At 44.5% G+C, this 15,172-nt stretch overlaps 1 protein-coding gene across 3 annotated transcripts in view; it reads left to right on the plus strand.

Annotated features, from left to right (window-relative positions):
• The first annotated feature begins 11,399 nt into the window (after positions 1-11,399).
• Positions 11,400-15,172, plus strand: part of LOC117350195 (probable cation-transporting ATPase 13A3) — a 127,331-nt gene continuing 123,558 nt past the window's right edge. Inside the window, exon 1 of one of the 3 annotated variants that reach the window (XM_033924291.1) lies at positions 11,400-11,647. The gene's annotated coding sequence lies outside the window, so the exon portion shown is untranslated. The remainder of the gene's footprint in view (positions 11,648-15,172) is intronic. The other 2 variants (XM_033924293.1, XM_033924294.1) reach the window with 2 other exon arrangements.

Consider the following 15,172-nt stretch of genomic DNA (forward strand, 5'->3'; position numbering starts at 1 on the left):
TACGTCATGCGGCACAGTGACGCACAAGGTAAACGTTATATGCGCCTCGGAAATCTACGCACGATGTAAAGGGACGTGACTTTTAGATCGCTGGGTCACGTGAGTGCATTTTTGTTACTATGGTTACATAGGCTCTTTTTATATGTGCTGGGAACATGGGTCAAGTGAGTACCCAAATGTCTGTGCGCGTTTGACTATGAACCCAACTTCTGGCATCAGAAGGACAGCTCATTTAAATGCTAATGAGCTCCCTGTAATGTATTTGCATAGGGTTCTCGGTGACTGCTACCAGGATCAGTGGCAGCCACAGAGAACCCTCTTGAGCGTCAGAGGCTGAGCTTCCTTGCAAGTAAGACTGGCTTTAACCAGTCTTACATGCATGCAAAGCTTTTGAGCATTTGGACCTCGGTGATCTAACCCCCTTCTGATAATCTGGGCACTGTTGTGGTTCAACCCCCTTCTCTTCCACCCAGTACTCAACAATACAGCCCCCTCCTCAAATTCCAGACATGTAGGGATTCAGCTACCTGCCGCTGTACCAAACACATAGGGATTCAGTTTCTCTTCCCTTACTGTTTATTCTGCTTACACCCAAAACTCAATGATACAGGCCTCCTCCCCTTTATACCAACATTACAATCTCTTCTTATTTCAGATACCAGAAGAGTACACTAATTTATAACGCAGCACCATCTAGTGGATTAGGATAAATCTCTCACTGAATTCCCATGGCACAGAACAGAAGGAAGCCATCCAACCACATTTTGCCATCAAACGGATTGACATCATAAAGAGGTACCAAGAATCTAGAACGGAATAGTCACAGAATGCCACTCCTTGCTTGCTCCGAACATGTCCTTGCTGGGATCTTTCTCAGCCACATCACAGATTCCAAACTCTGCTGGAAATTTCATTCCTGGCATCTGCCCTGCCTGAAGGTGATATGCTTCCATTCATTGGCAGGTGACAGTTTACAGAGCGGGGGGGTCATCCTTGGAGATCCTGAAGACGATCCGGAGAGATGACAAATCCTAATGGTCCCCCGGGCACAAGTACAGAGGTCCTGCTGCAGGGCTGGGGTAGTCTGCCATACTACCTGGTCACTAGCTCTCTGGCTCTGCTTCTTCTCTTTGCTGCCTGGTTCCTGTGGAAACGCTGCAAGATCGGTGCTCCGAGGGTACAAATTCCCTCAGTATCTCCATAACACGAGGGTGGGAACACACTGTAACATCAGGGTCATCCCTGCTATAGGGATGACTTCCTTCAGCCTCTCATATGCTTCCTTCCAATAACTATTTAGAAAAGTTTGGTTAGTGACAAAATCTCCCAGAAGGAAGTGATATTATTTCTGTTACAGGGTGCATCCATGCATACAATGAAAAAGTCTCCCTATTAAGAGTGATGAATCTCCAAGTCTCTACTCTGTAGCTCTTTGGTAGCACCCAACTACTCTCGACTTATTAATGTAATCTGAAATTCTTTCTCTGTAACTTCGCTGTCTGTGTACAGTCTCTTCCTCTGTAAACCGCTTTGAACTACTTGTGGTATAGCGGTATACAAAAATAAAGTTATTATTATTACTGTAAAAATGATGAGTTTTTACCTATGAGATCTCCCCATGTCAGCGACACTCTTCCAGTAACAAAATGAAGACCCCCCCCCCCATTTGAGACGATCCCTGGTGAAAGCAAGATGGCTCATTCTTATACTTCTCTCTTTCCTCAGGTTTGCTGTCATTGCACGGTGACTAACCCTGAAAGAGCTGGCAAGTCCAATTCCTCCTCAAGTGATCTACCTCATGTCTGTGCAACCACCTTCATCCAGGGAGAGGAGGCTTTTCTTCAAGAGATCTTCTCCATGATCCAGCTGGCCACCATGGAGATCAGAATTGCCATGAGGCAGGCGGAGATGAAGTTGCTACTCCGGCAGGCCAGACGGAGGAGCAAGAGGAAAAAGAGTTTGTCCACAGGGCACCGGCCCAGAACGGGCTCCCATGTTAACTTCTGCTCCTGCTCTTGCTCCGTATCTCATAAAGTTCACGAGATGTCAGACATTTTCAACAGTTCAGACACATCAGGATGAGGCCTGCAGCAGACTAGAGGAGGAGGAGAGTTTGTGTAAGCAACTAGCTGGGAATAGAGAAGCTACTGACTTCTCTGCTTCAATTCACAGTCCCCACTTCAGTTCTTTCATGAGACTGGTGATTGAGATATGGACTCTGGACTGAAGTATGATGCTGCCTCAGTATGCATTTGAAGGTCTTGCCTTTGATCGGAAGAGTACGGCAAAGGAGTGGCGGGATGGGCAGCCTTCATCTTGCAGGCCACGGGGCGGAGGTAACAGAGGATGTGGGGGGTCACAAAGTAATGGTATTGACTAGATAAAGAGACTAGACTTGACTTGTACTGAGCCTTGCTGTAAATATTTGGGGTGGGTGGGTGTCACACTAACCATGTTAACGAATGTATGCCTTACGTACAAGCTATTTCTTGCAACAGTGCTCAAAGAGTCTCCTATCACAACCGGTATACCGTCAATAGCGTGCAGAACAACTGCGCCCTGACAATTCCGCTTCGTCAATTGCGCGCACCGACAAGTGCTCGCATGAAGGGAGCGGGGTTTTCAGCGTGAAATTGTAAGTGTAGTGTGTGTGTGTGGGGGGGGTGTTTGTGGCAATGTTGAAATTGAGACCGCATCAGCATCCCCCAAACGAGAGACCGCGTCGGCATCCCCCAAACGAGAGTGCGATTGTAGTGGGAGGGGGGGGGGGTTCCCCCCACACACCCCTAAACGGGAGCGTGAGGAGTTGTAAGTGTAGTGGGGGGATTCCTCCCCCGCACACCCTCAGAGCGCAAACGGTAAGGCCTCAAAGTAGTGAGAGCGGTGGCACGCATTTGTCCTGCGCGCATATGTCGGGGTGTGATTATCGGGGCGCCAATGTCCAGCGCGCTCTTGACTGGTCACCGTCACAACCAATACCCCTTACAAATGACTTCCCACAGATCCTCAGCAGCACCACTTTAGGCTCAATAAACTTTCACTGTCCAAAGCTTTACGTGTCTTATTGTCACCGGGTCTTAACCATTATTATCGGTGTTAGAATTGCATTTAAGTGATCATTTGTATATACAGTGGAACCTCGGTTTGCGAGTGTTTTGCAAGATGAGCAAAACACTCAGCAAACTTTTGTCTCGCAAACCAAGCACTTCCCCGATAAATGAGCAATTATAGCTGCAGGAAGCACCACTTCAGGGGGATTTCTCTTCTGTCCGCCGGCCAGCCTTCCACCCCAGGTGCCTTCCGCATATTGGAGAGCCTCTATCTGAGCCTACGCAGCCGAATGACATCCCACCTGTACGTTGCGTATGATCACGCACATCAATATGTAACGTGCAGGTGGGACGGCACTCGGCTGCGTGGGCTCTCATAGGCTCTCCAACATGCAGAAGGCACCCGGCACGGAAGGCTGACCAGCGGATGGAAGATGAATCCCCCTGAAGCGGCGCTATGTGGGCTCAGGGGTTCTCCAGCGGCTGACGGACAGAAGAGGCATCCCCCCCCTGAAGCGGCACTGCGGGGTTCTCCAGCGGCTGGCGGACAGAGGAGGCGTTTCCTAGAGACCTGGCACCCGACAGGTACACACCCCTGGGCCACCCCTCACCACTTCCTCGGCACCTTTTGGGTTCTGGAACGAATTGTCAGCGTTGCCATTATGGCCTATGGAGAAAGTTGCTTTGATATACGAGTGCTTGGGATTACAAGCATGCTTCTGGAACGAATTATGCTCGTAAACCAAGGTACCACTGTATTTGAATAGTTCTTATGTTCTTATGTTCTTATGTTCTTAAAGGAGGGGAAACGAAAAGAGAGGCCAAAGTGGCCAAACTAGCATAAGCTAAAAACATCCCCCGTGAGTTCTGTCCTTGTCCCATCCCTGCAAGCTCTGTCCTCATCTGCACACATGATTTTATGTTTAAATCGTTTTTATTATTCAATAAGAATTCATAACATGTAGATTAGAAATGAACAGTTATAGTAACATAGAACTGTCAACACCCTCCCAAACCCATCAAGGAACAGCAGTTACAAAACGGATCAGCCTCCAGCCTATGCATGTTAATTAAGTAATCTACTTCTAGCCTTAGCAGTAGAAATGTTAGAAAATGGTGGCCAGCGTTGACAAAATAGAGACCCTTGTCTTGAGTCCAAGTTGGTAATTGCCTGGAATTCAAGCCCAGTCATCTATATCGTCAAGGTTCGCAGATGGGCTAGCGTAGGAGTCTGGATTTGAAGGACTGCAGTCCTGCCCACTATGATCGTTTTCCGAATAAAGGCCGCACAGCCAGGTCTTAAATTAAAGCATATGAAGTCTTAAATTAAAAAGAAACGTTGGTTGCAATCGCCATGAACAAGACCAAAACTGTGCCACATGGGCAAATAGCTGATGCCAAAAGGAAGAGACACAGGGACAGTTCCAAAACATATGGCCCAATGTAGCACGAGGCGAAGCACATTTAGGATAGTCATAAGGTTTGCTCGAAAAGCCATAATCAGGGTAAAATACGCCCGAGTGAGGAATTTATAATGTCTTTCTTTTTCCGTAGCTTGAACCAGCATTTTGTCTCCTTGTTTAATGCCTTTTTTAATCAGTTCTGCTGAGATCGGGATTTGTAAGTCGTGAGTCTTCATAATTCAATTCACCAGCAAGTCGAACACATGATTTTTAAAATATTCGAGGCTTGTGCAGATGAGGACAGAGCTTGCAGGGATGGAGACAGTTCCAGTGGGGACAGGGACAAATTTGCTCCTGTGTCATTCTCTGCCACTATGTCCAGAGGGCTTTGTCATTAGTGAATTTTAAGCAAGCCTCCATATGACCTTGGCGTGCCAGTGTTACCGCTGTTAGCTGCACGGTAGTAGTGTCAGGAGCAATGATTCTGGTTTATGGAAGGAGGCTTTGCACCAACTGAAGGCTTCACAACTGTGTGCACTCTCTCAACAAGTTTGTGTGGTAATACACTATGTTCAAAGCACTTTGAGTTTTAGTAATGTACATTTTTAAAAAAGGAGAGGAAGGTGCAGCATTTCTAAACTAATGGCCAAAACCCCCCAGAGGAGACTGGCAAAATGCAGAGCGTGTGAAGCTCGAAAAGACCAGTCTCCAGCAAAATGCAGTGGGCGCACGGGCTGAAAACACCAAAGGAAATACAGCACACTGCAGAGAGTGTGGCTGCTGACAACGCTAGCGTTATAGAATTAATTTACAAGACTTCCATTGTGTTCTATCACATGGATTAAATGTGATTAAATGTTTGTTTGCTTGTTCATCCCCACATGAGAACATTTAAAACATTTTTTGTTCATGAAACAATTGCTCTTTCTTTTTCTCAACTTAGTTCCTGGAAGGGCGAGTCAACACAACGTGGGCTTTAAAAAGTCATCTTTCTTGGCACACCAGCTTTCCCTGCTTCTTAAGATCCACTCTAGAATCCACATAATTTGTACAGACATGAAGAACGGATTCCACTAGGTGGCAACACTTTATCATGCCACAAACACAGTGTGAGTGACATTTAGCTTTGTGGAGAGAAAGAAGGTAAATGAGCTCAAAAAAAAGGGCAGACGCTAAGATTAATACAAGTTCTACATCCTCCCCACCAAGTCTATGAACTTGCACGCACAAGTTTGTAACTAGTGCAGGCTACAGAATAGTGCCAGTTACACATAGGACTGGCAAGGGAGGGGGGAGGGGAGGAAGGTCAGCTGCCCTATGGGCTGGGATGTCCTTCCCTTCTCCCCAAGTGGTTCTGAAGCTATCCTTACCTGTGAAAGGAGGTCGTCGGCGCAGTAGCAATTCTCTAATGCTGCCCGTAGCCTCCTTGGCGCAGTTCCTTTGCTGTGGGCCACCCCCCTCTTACATAATTCCTGTTTGGGCAGACCGTGCCAGAGAAAAGAGACCCACAGGCAGCATTAGAGAATCAATGCCATACTGGTAACCTTCTTACATTTTTACAGGTTAGAGTGGCTTCGGAAAAGGGTGAGGAGGAGGACATCTGGAACATGGAGGTCTCCTGGAGTAGCTGATTTTAAAACAAAGGGTGGATGGGAAGGAGTTTGGTGGACCCGAGGTTGATGGGGAGGGAGGGAAGGAGGGAGGAAGGGAGAAATGCTGGATGGGCAGGGAAATCAGGAAAGGAAGCAGGGAGGAGAGGAATTAGGGGGGGGGGGCCCTTTTTAACTTCTGCCCTGGGCTCCAGCATCTCGTAACACCGGCTCTGGTTACACGCCCCACTTAATTTTTAAATTAGGCAGCAATTGGCTTCAAGTACCAATAATGGCCCATAGTTGGCATTGATTTTCAGTTATGGAAGTAACTGTACTTAGAAGGTATCCTGCAGAGTTGGATTTAGTAAATGCTGCTCAAAATTCAGCAGAAAAAAAAGATCAGCGAACAGTATTCTATAAGGGGCGCTCTGCCATGGGCACCCTTTCTACAGTAGAAGAGCGCATTGCACTGAGATTCAAACTAAGCTTTAGGTGCTAGGATTTATACCACCTGAAACCAAGTAAAAATCCTGGTGCACAAGTTGGGCATGGATCTGCACTGCACTGGCGTGCCTAGGGATTGGAGGAGCACCCACTAGGAGCTGCACCTGGGGCGGACTGCCCGCCCCCCTCCCCTGGTATTCCACTATCTCAGGAAGGGGATTTTGGTCTCCAAAAGTTAGTAAAAAATGTATTAAAATTTGTCCATTAAAAAGATGACCTTATTTCCATTTATAAATGTTTATCAATACCACTTTATTCTAAAGCAACAACAGAAAAATCTTTTTTCTACCTTTTGTCATCTCTGGTTGCTGCTTTCCTTATCTTCTCTTCACTCTCCATTCCATCCAGCATCCATTCTTTCTATTGTTTACCGACTTTCTTCTACCATCTGATGGTTTTGCAACCTGAGAAATTTTATCCTTTTATATTAGCTTTCTCTTTTATTGTAACTTTCTGCTCAATATAGTAATATTGAAAACCGTTTAATTCTCATGTACAAGCGGTATATCAAATGTAATAAATTCAATCCAATCCACTCTTTCTCCCTTCCATTTTTCTTCCATCTCTCCCTCTTCCATGTTCAGGCATCTCCTATCCTTCCTTTCCTTCCCTCCCTTCTTTCCCGAGGGTCTGGCACCTCAGTCACCTTCCCTTCCCTCATGCCCTGGCATCTCTCTACTCTCCCTTCCTTCCCCCATGCCCTGTCATCTCTTCCTCCCCCTCTATGGCCTGGCATCTCCTTTCCTTCCTTTCCCTCCCCATGGTCTGGCATCTCTTATCTCCTCTCCTTTCCCTGGTCCCTGGGGAAAGGGCTTCCTCAGCTTAGATTCAACTATATATGGTATATAATAATTTAAATAACAAAATACCATTTTACATCCAAGCAAAAGAGCCTCTGTACACATAGACCAAACAGAGATGAGATACCTAGCTTGAGTGTGTTCTCAGGCTCCTTTCAGAACCAGTGCTGTAAATTTGTGTGTCTAAGAGTGCCATGCACCAACCATTGTCATAAGCTGGCATGCCAAAGTGGCTTTACATTTTTATTCCATAATGGCTTAGATGCACCCTCAAGCTATTATAGAACTGATACCAAGCATGCCCCATTGTGGCATCTACTTTAAGGCGATGATTATAGAATTGCCCCTTTGCTGCCTCAGCAGCTTTTCCATCGCCAAACAAAGTGGAGGCTTTTTATGACTTCTGAAGCAGTTCTGCCTGTCCTGAGCACACAGCTATCACCTGGGTCTCTAGAAACAGTTTTGACAACAAAACCTGTAATATCAGGCATTCTTCATTTCATGGGGGTGGGGGTGGGGAGGGAGGGCTTTACTCAGCTCCAAATTTGAAAGACTATCAGGAGAAATCATTCTAGCTTGACAGATGCTGGAATTGTATTAAGCGGATTCAAGATCAGGTAAGTAACCGTATTACTTAGAATTATTTGATACTGTTTCCACACAAGATTTAAGAAATAGTGACAGATTCTCAGCATGGGCATGAATAATGTGAGCACATAGCACTTTTAATGCTTAATTAAAAACTTGCTATACCACCTTTTCTGAAAGTACAAGTCAAGGCGGTGTACAATACACTAAAAAATTTAATTAAAAGACAGAAATCAGAACTCCATCAATGCAATCGGAAAGAATCCATTTGCATAAGAAAACAACCATACCAAAAATTTTAAAACACACAAGACGGCTGGCTCGTACAGAATTTCCTTTTCTACATATGACTCGAAAGCATCTACAAAAAATGGGTTTTTAATAAGAGTTTTAAATATCATTCAGTGATAATTCTCTACAAACAGGTGTAGGTAAAGCATTCCACCACAAGGAAGCGATGAAAAAGAAAGCTGGTTTGCGTCTGGATTCAAGGAGCCCTCGGGATGGCAGGGTAAGAATTAAACATTGTTCATGAATAGAACATAAATAATATCCTGAGACACAAGGAGAAATCAGACCAGACAAATAAGAGGGAATACCTTTCAAAAAGTGCTGGATGAGTTAGGGTAAGAACCTTAAACTGGAAATGAAGCAACTGGAAGTCAATGCAATCTTTTGAGAATGGGAGTAATATGATCAAATTTTTTTGCTCTGCAAAGAGATCTGGCTGCTGTGTTTTGTAATAATTGTAGAGGCCTAATCTGACATAGAGGAACATAGAATAGACAGTATTACAATAATCTAATCATGAATATATTTAAGTAATCACAAGTCCTTAGGATTTCAAAATTACATAAATAACAGATTGTGCAGAGTTGTCTAAGGACTAGAAAGCCAATCTGCATCACTGAGAACACTTGGCCCTTGAAAGATAACCCTGAGTCAAAAATAATCCTTGAATACTTAAAAGAGCTCACATGTTATACAGAGGGATCACAGAGAAGCAAAGGTAAAGTAGGGAGTTTTAAATGTCTTGATAGCCCACACGCAGTAGTCTTAGTAGTGCTCTTTCAGTCATTCTGATATTTTATTTGGGCACGGGGGCTAAAGTCTATAGAAATAGGAGAGGTTAGGAAAATAAGCAAAATATCATCTGCACAGAGATAGGCACTTATCCCACATTCCTGGATCAACATGGACTTATGAAAAGACTTAAAAAAAGAAAAAGATATACTGAATAGAGTTGGTGATAAGATCGAGCCTAGTGGGATACCAAAGATAACATTTATGGGTGTGGGTCTATTGTCCTAAGCATAGAACCTAGCAGATAAAAATGATTTGAACCATTGGAAAACCTGACTAAGGCCTAGATGCACTAAGAGGATCAGTAAGACCACAGGGGTATCCTCTGATCTTATGTGCTATGGTGCGCCCGCACCTGGAGTACTGTGTTCAGTTCTGGTCGCCGTACCTCAAGAAGGACATGGAGGTACTTGAGAGGGTCCAGAGAAGAGCAACTAAGCTAATAAAGGGCATGGAGGACCTCTCATATACTGACAGACTGAAAAAGCTAGGGCTTTTCTCCCTGGAAAAGCGGAGACTTAGAGGAGACATGATAGAAACCTTCAAGATCATGAAGGGCATAGAAAAAATAGACAGGGACAGATTTTTCAAATTAAGGGGATCAATAAGTACAAGGGGGCACTCAGAGAAATTGAAAGGGGAGAGGTTTAGAACAAACGCCAGGAAGTTCTTTTTCACACAGAGGGTGGTGGATACATGGAACGCGCTACCGGAGGATGTGATAAACAGGAGCACGCTACAGGGGTTCAAAGAAGCTTTGGATAGGTACTTGGAAGACAAAGGGATTGAGGGGTACAGATAAGAGTAGAAGTAGATTATAGGGATGGGATTAGAGGTAAATTACAAAATTAATCAGGGACCACTGTTCAGGCACTAGGCCTGATGGGCCGCCGCGGGAGCGGACCGCTGAGCAAGATGGACCTCTGGTCTGACTCAGCGGGGGCAACTTCTTATGTTCTTTTCTGATTTTTTTGGCCAATTCAAAAAGAGCCTAAAAAGAGCACTAAAAAGTTTGATTCATGCAGAGGTTTGTCTAATCTCTGACTCTCACCGGCAGGGGGAAATCCTCCTCTTTTTGAGGGGGGGAGGGGAGGGAATACAGTACTCCCCCAATATTTGGAACGGAACCCCCGCAAATATCGAAAAACCGCGACTATGTTTTTTTTCGCCTGGGGAGGCAGGAGAGGGCAGCTGGAGCATCGGCGAGTGAAGGAAATCACTCGCAGTATGCTCCGAGCGCCTCTTCCTGCACTAAAGTCAGGCTTCACCAATCAGGAGCTGCGTTGACAGCAGCTCCTGATTGGGTGAAGCCCGATTTTAGCACAGGACGTCCCGGTCAGAGAATAGAGCAAATGACCGGGGGAACACTGTAGTGGGGGGGGGGGGCTCAGTTAGCAGCAGAATGTGGGCATCCCTCCTGCCATTTTTTTCTGGGGGGGGCAGCATGGCAGGAGGAAGTGGGCATTCCTCTTCCCGTTTTTGCTGCTATGGGGGGGGGGGGATCACAATGCCGGTGCCCATTCGTCAGGAAGGGTCATCAATGGCAAAGTGGGATGGGTTCTTTTTTTCTAATGGGACAGATATTGTGCAAGTGTAACAAGCACAGCATTATTGCCCGTTAAAAAAATAAAGGCTTAAACCTTTCAGGACCATAAGGATCGTAGGCCAATTTTTGTGGTTTTGACGACATTTTTATGGTAAAAAGGGCTTGCAGATGCCAAAAAATTGATTTTTTTTTGTGAAATATCATTATTTTTTTTTTAAAAAAATCAAACTTCTGGCTTATGGACAGTGTGGCAAGTGTAACAAGCACAGCATTATTGCCCGTTAAAAAAATAAAGGCTTAAACAGGTAAGCGACTGGTCGCTTTTTTTTGGATCACTAAAGGCAATCACTTTTTTTTTTTAGTGCATCGGGAAGCCATGTTAGAGCATCAATCGATCTACTAGTTTATAGAATAAGATAAGAGCAGACACTCGGTTGCGAGCAAAGTAAGTAGAAACAGAAAAATCAGTTTATCCTTACACCTTGCTCTTATGCTTCTGGAACATCCTAAAGAGAAGCTATTGCAGCACCAGAATGAGGCTTGGATTACAACAAGAAAAGTTATTGGAGCACCAGAATGAGGCTTGGATTACAACGGAAGAAGCTATTGGAGCTCCAGAATTAAAAAAAAAAAAAAAAGTGTGGTTACAACGAGAGAGACTATTGGAGCACCAGAATGAGGTTTGGATTACAACGAGAAAAGTTATTGGAGCACCAGAATGAGGTTTGGATTACAACGAGAGAAGCTATTGGAGCAGCAAAAACGAGGCTTGGACGACAACGCGAGGAACGCAATCATCGCTTCCGTTCCTGTCCAGGATACCACAAGCCCCCGGTGCGCCGCGGCGCGACAGTGCGGGAGGTGAGGCTCGCAGCACTACAAGTTCCGGCATGCTGTTGGGCCGTGAGGTCACGTCCGGCGTGTCGCCCAAACCCGTTCGGGCGGCCGTGTAAGCCTCGGCGCGTTGCCGGGGTTTGAGTCAGTGCGTTTCCTGAGCGCGCGCGCCGGGTCAGCGCTTTGTGGGTCCTCGGCTTCTCGGACGGTGTCGCTGCCGGGAGATGTGATGTGGAGCCTGGACCGGGTGAGTGAGGGAGACTGTTGACAGGAGGAGGGAAGAGGCCGGTGACTAGTCTTCAAAATCTGGGATCTTACCGGGGACTTGTGACCTGGCAAGTGTTGGACAACTTAATGGGAGAAAAGGGGGGTCCTGAGGGCTAATAGAACCTCAATGAAATTTTCCCACAAACTAGTGTGATGAAACTCAATGAAGCACAAATGGCATCCTAAGCAAGATTTATAAATGTTTTTGCAATACTGCTTCATTCTAAAGCAACCAACAGACTGCAGACAATGTACAAGATGCAGGCGTTGTTTATTAGTAAATGCAGTAACATATACAACCTTATAGCCAACCAAGGGACCCGACACGGTCCGTGTTTCGGATGACACGCCTTCCTCAGGGGTCCATGGTGGTTAAGGTATAAAGCAAACTGCGTAAAAGATAACAAACACACGCCAATCACGATCAAATGGGGTCAAGCAAGTCTTACACAATGTTTAAGTTTGCTTTATACCTTAACCACCATGGACCCCTGAGGAAGGCGTGTCATCCAAAACACGGACCGTGTCGGGTCCCTTGGTTGGCTATAAGGTTGTATATGTTACTGCATTTACTAATAAACAACGCCTGCATCTTGTACATTGTCTGCAGTCTGTTTGTTGTTTTCTGGTTGCTATTGTTTACTGCAGACTACGTTGGATTTTCTTTCTCCCTTTTGTGCATTCTCATTCTAAAGCAACAACAGAAAAATCTTTTTTCTACCTTTTGTCATCTCTGGTTGCTGCTTTCCTTATCTTCTCTTCACTCTCCATTCCATCCAGCATCCATTCTTTCTATTGTTTACCGACTTTCTTCTATCATCGATGGTTTTGCAACCTGAGAAATTTTATCCTTTTAGATTAGCTTTCTTTTTTTATTGTAACTTTCTGCTCAATATAGTAGTATTGAAAACCGCTTAATTCTCATGTACAAGCGGTATATCAAATGTAATAAATTCAATCCAATCCACTCTTTCTCCCTTCCATTTTTCTTCCATCTCACCCTCTTCTATGTTCTAGCATCTTCTATCCTTCCTTTCCCTCCCTCACTCCCTTCTTTCCCAGAGGGTCTGGCACCTCAGTCTCCTTCCCTTCCCTCATGCCCTGGCATCTCTCTACTCTTCTTCCCCTCCCTCTACCTCCATGCTCTTCTATCTCCTCTCTCTCCTTCCCCTCCCTCCTTGCTTCCTGGTCTGGCATCTCTCTCCTTCCCTTCCCTATGCCCTGCCATCTCTTCCTCCCCCTCTGTGGCCTGGCATCTCCTTTCCTTCCTTCCTTTCCTTCCCTCCCCATGGTCTGGCATCTCTTATCTCCTCTCCTTTCCCTGGTCAACGACCCAGATCTTTAAAGCCTTTAACATCTGGGTTGTTGTTTGAGCAACTTGATTAGGATGTCATTTATGCTTTATTGCAGTGGTCTCAAACTTGCGGCTCGCCAGGTACTATTTTTGAGGTCCTCGATATGTTTATCATAATCACAAAAGTAAAATAAAACAGTTTCTTGATCACATGTTTCTTTAGATATAAATGACAATATTATTATTCAAATTCAAATTTTTGAGGCCCTCGGTATGTTTATCATAATCACAAAAGTAAAATAAAACAGTTTCTTGATCACATGTTTCTTTAGATATAAATGACAATATTATTATTCACTCCAAAACAATGAGGCCTGGCCTGTTTGTGTTCAGTGGTTTTTACCATTAATCATTCTCGGCTATTTTTTTGCTCCCACTTGCTAACTTTAAACTTGTGCGAAAGTTTTTTGCCTTTAATGCTTTGGTGGAAGAGTGTGGGTCCACCTCTCCATTTGTCTGAGGCTTTTCTTTCGCTTAAGTAATAAGCTAGCTTTCTTGGCTTGTGTGGTGCTTTTGTTTTGGAGTGATATTTTTGAATTTTTGTACTATACTCCCCTCCATTCTTCCCTGTTTTTTGTAATATTATTATTAAGACGTATTCAAAATGAAAGATTTATAAACTGAGTTTTACCTCATGCAAAATTGTCATTTCTTTGATAAAACATTAACTTATTTTTTTTCTGAGGCCCTCCAAGTACCACTGCTTTATTGATATCTCTATGAGTTTCATCACATTAGTTTGTGGAAAAATTTTTTAGAATGATCAGTTTTGTGTATTCTGGCAATTGTTGGAAACCGGATACTGTCCCAGTCTGACAACTCTTACTCTTAAATTCTTATGGTGAGGAAAGGGGCAGACTTTCCTCTGAAAGAAAACATCACAGCGTAGTTTGGTAAATCCAGTAGAAGTACCCCCTCCCCCTAACCTTCCAGACCCCCTGTAGGATTGCTCAACCATCAGTTAGTCGCCTAGGACTAGAGAAAGTGGATGGGATTTCATAGGTTGCTTTTCTGTGCTTAGTCAAAGCGATTTATGTATTACTTACAGGTACTTTGTTTTGTACCTGAGGTAATGAAGGGTTAAGGAGCTTCAGCGGGAATTAAATGCAGATCCCCTGGCCAGGTCCCACTTTATTTTCATTTTTTAATTGTAAAGTCTTTTTATGGAGAGCAATGCCAATTCAACAAACCGCACAAAATTGACATTACAACGATCAGGTAAAAAAGTAATGCAAGCCTAAGCATTATGAAACATTGCACCATTCAGTTGCCACAGTCAAAAAACTTTCTTTTCTGTACGTGTTCCCTCCTTAAAGTAATTATAGTACTATAAAAGAGCAAACACCTGCACTTTCAAAATCAGTATCGAGTACAGTGTGCTTTGCAGCTGCCCCTCAGAAGTTTCTGCTCTTGGTGACCGCCTGGTTCTCTCCATTGGCTGGGTTGGTTCTGATTGCAGAAGTGAGGTAGTACGGTAAAATCAGCTACCCAAAGTTTGGGTGATCAGCGAATAAGAACAGTGGCAGGCAAAGTTTTATAGTGTGGTTGCATTTCAGGAAAGCTTTTGCTGTTTTATTGTTCTGCCTAGGAGGATCATGAATGAGATGAAAGAGAGAGGGAGTCAATACCTCGAATATATAATTAGTGCATCATAAGTATTTCTCAGTAAAGTGGAAGCTGCTAAGGAGAGGAAATGGTGTGAGAGAGTAGACTCGGGCGTAGTGAATATCACAGAAAGAGTGACAGGTGTGTTGAGCAGCTTGAGGCAAGGGCAGAGACTACTTGAATTGTGCAGTCCTTATTTTCTGTCATTTCATATACTACCCTTTGATCACTAATATATATATTTGATTAAAATGCTAACAGTGTGAGGATGTTTTCAATATTGTCTACCTGGGTAAAATGGCTTGGCATAAAATGACTTTCCTTTTGATGATCTTCTACTTGGACTGTGTGAGGGGTGTTCCTTGAAGCATGTTAGGAACAGATGTCATAAGAACATAAGACTAGCCTTACTGGATCAGGCCAATGGTCAATCTAGCCCAGTATCCCATCTTCACGGAGACCAAGCCGAGTCACAAGTACCTGGCAAAAACCCAAAGAGTAGCAGCATGCCTTGCCACTGATCCCATGTTTGTCTCCACAGCAGTT

The sequence above is a fragment of the Geotrypetes seraphini genome, chromosome 16 (assembly GCF_902459505.1).
Source record: "Geotrypetes seraphini chromosome 16, aGeoSer1.1, whole genome shotgun sequence".
NCBI classification, from domain to species: domain Eukaryota; kingdom Metazoa; phylum Chordata; class Amphibia; order Gymnophiona; family Dermophiidae; genus Geotrypetes; species Geotrypetes seraphini.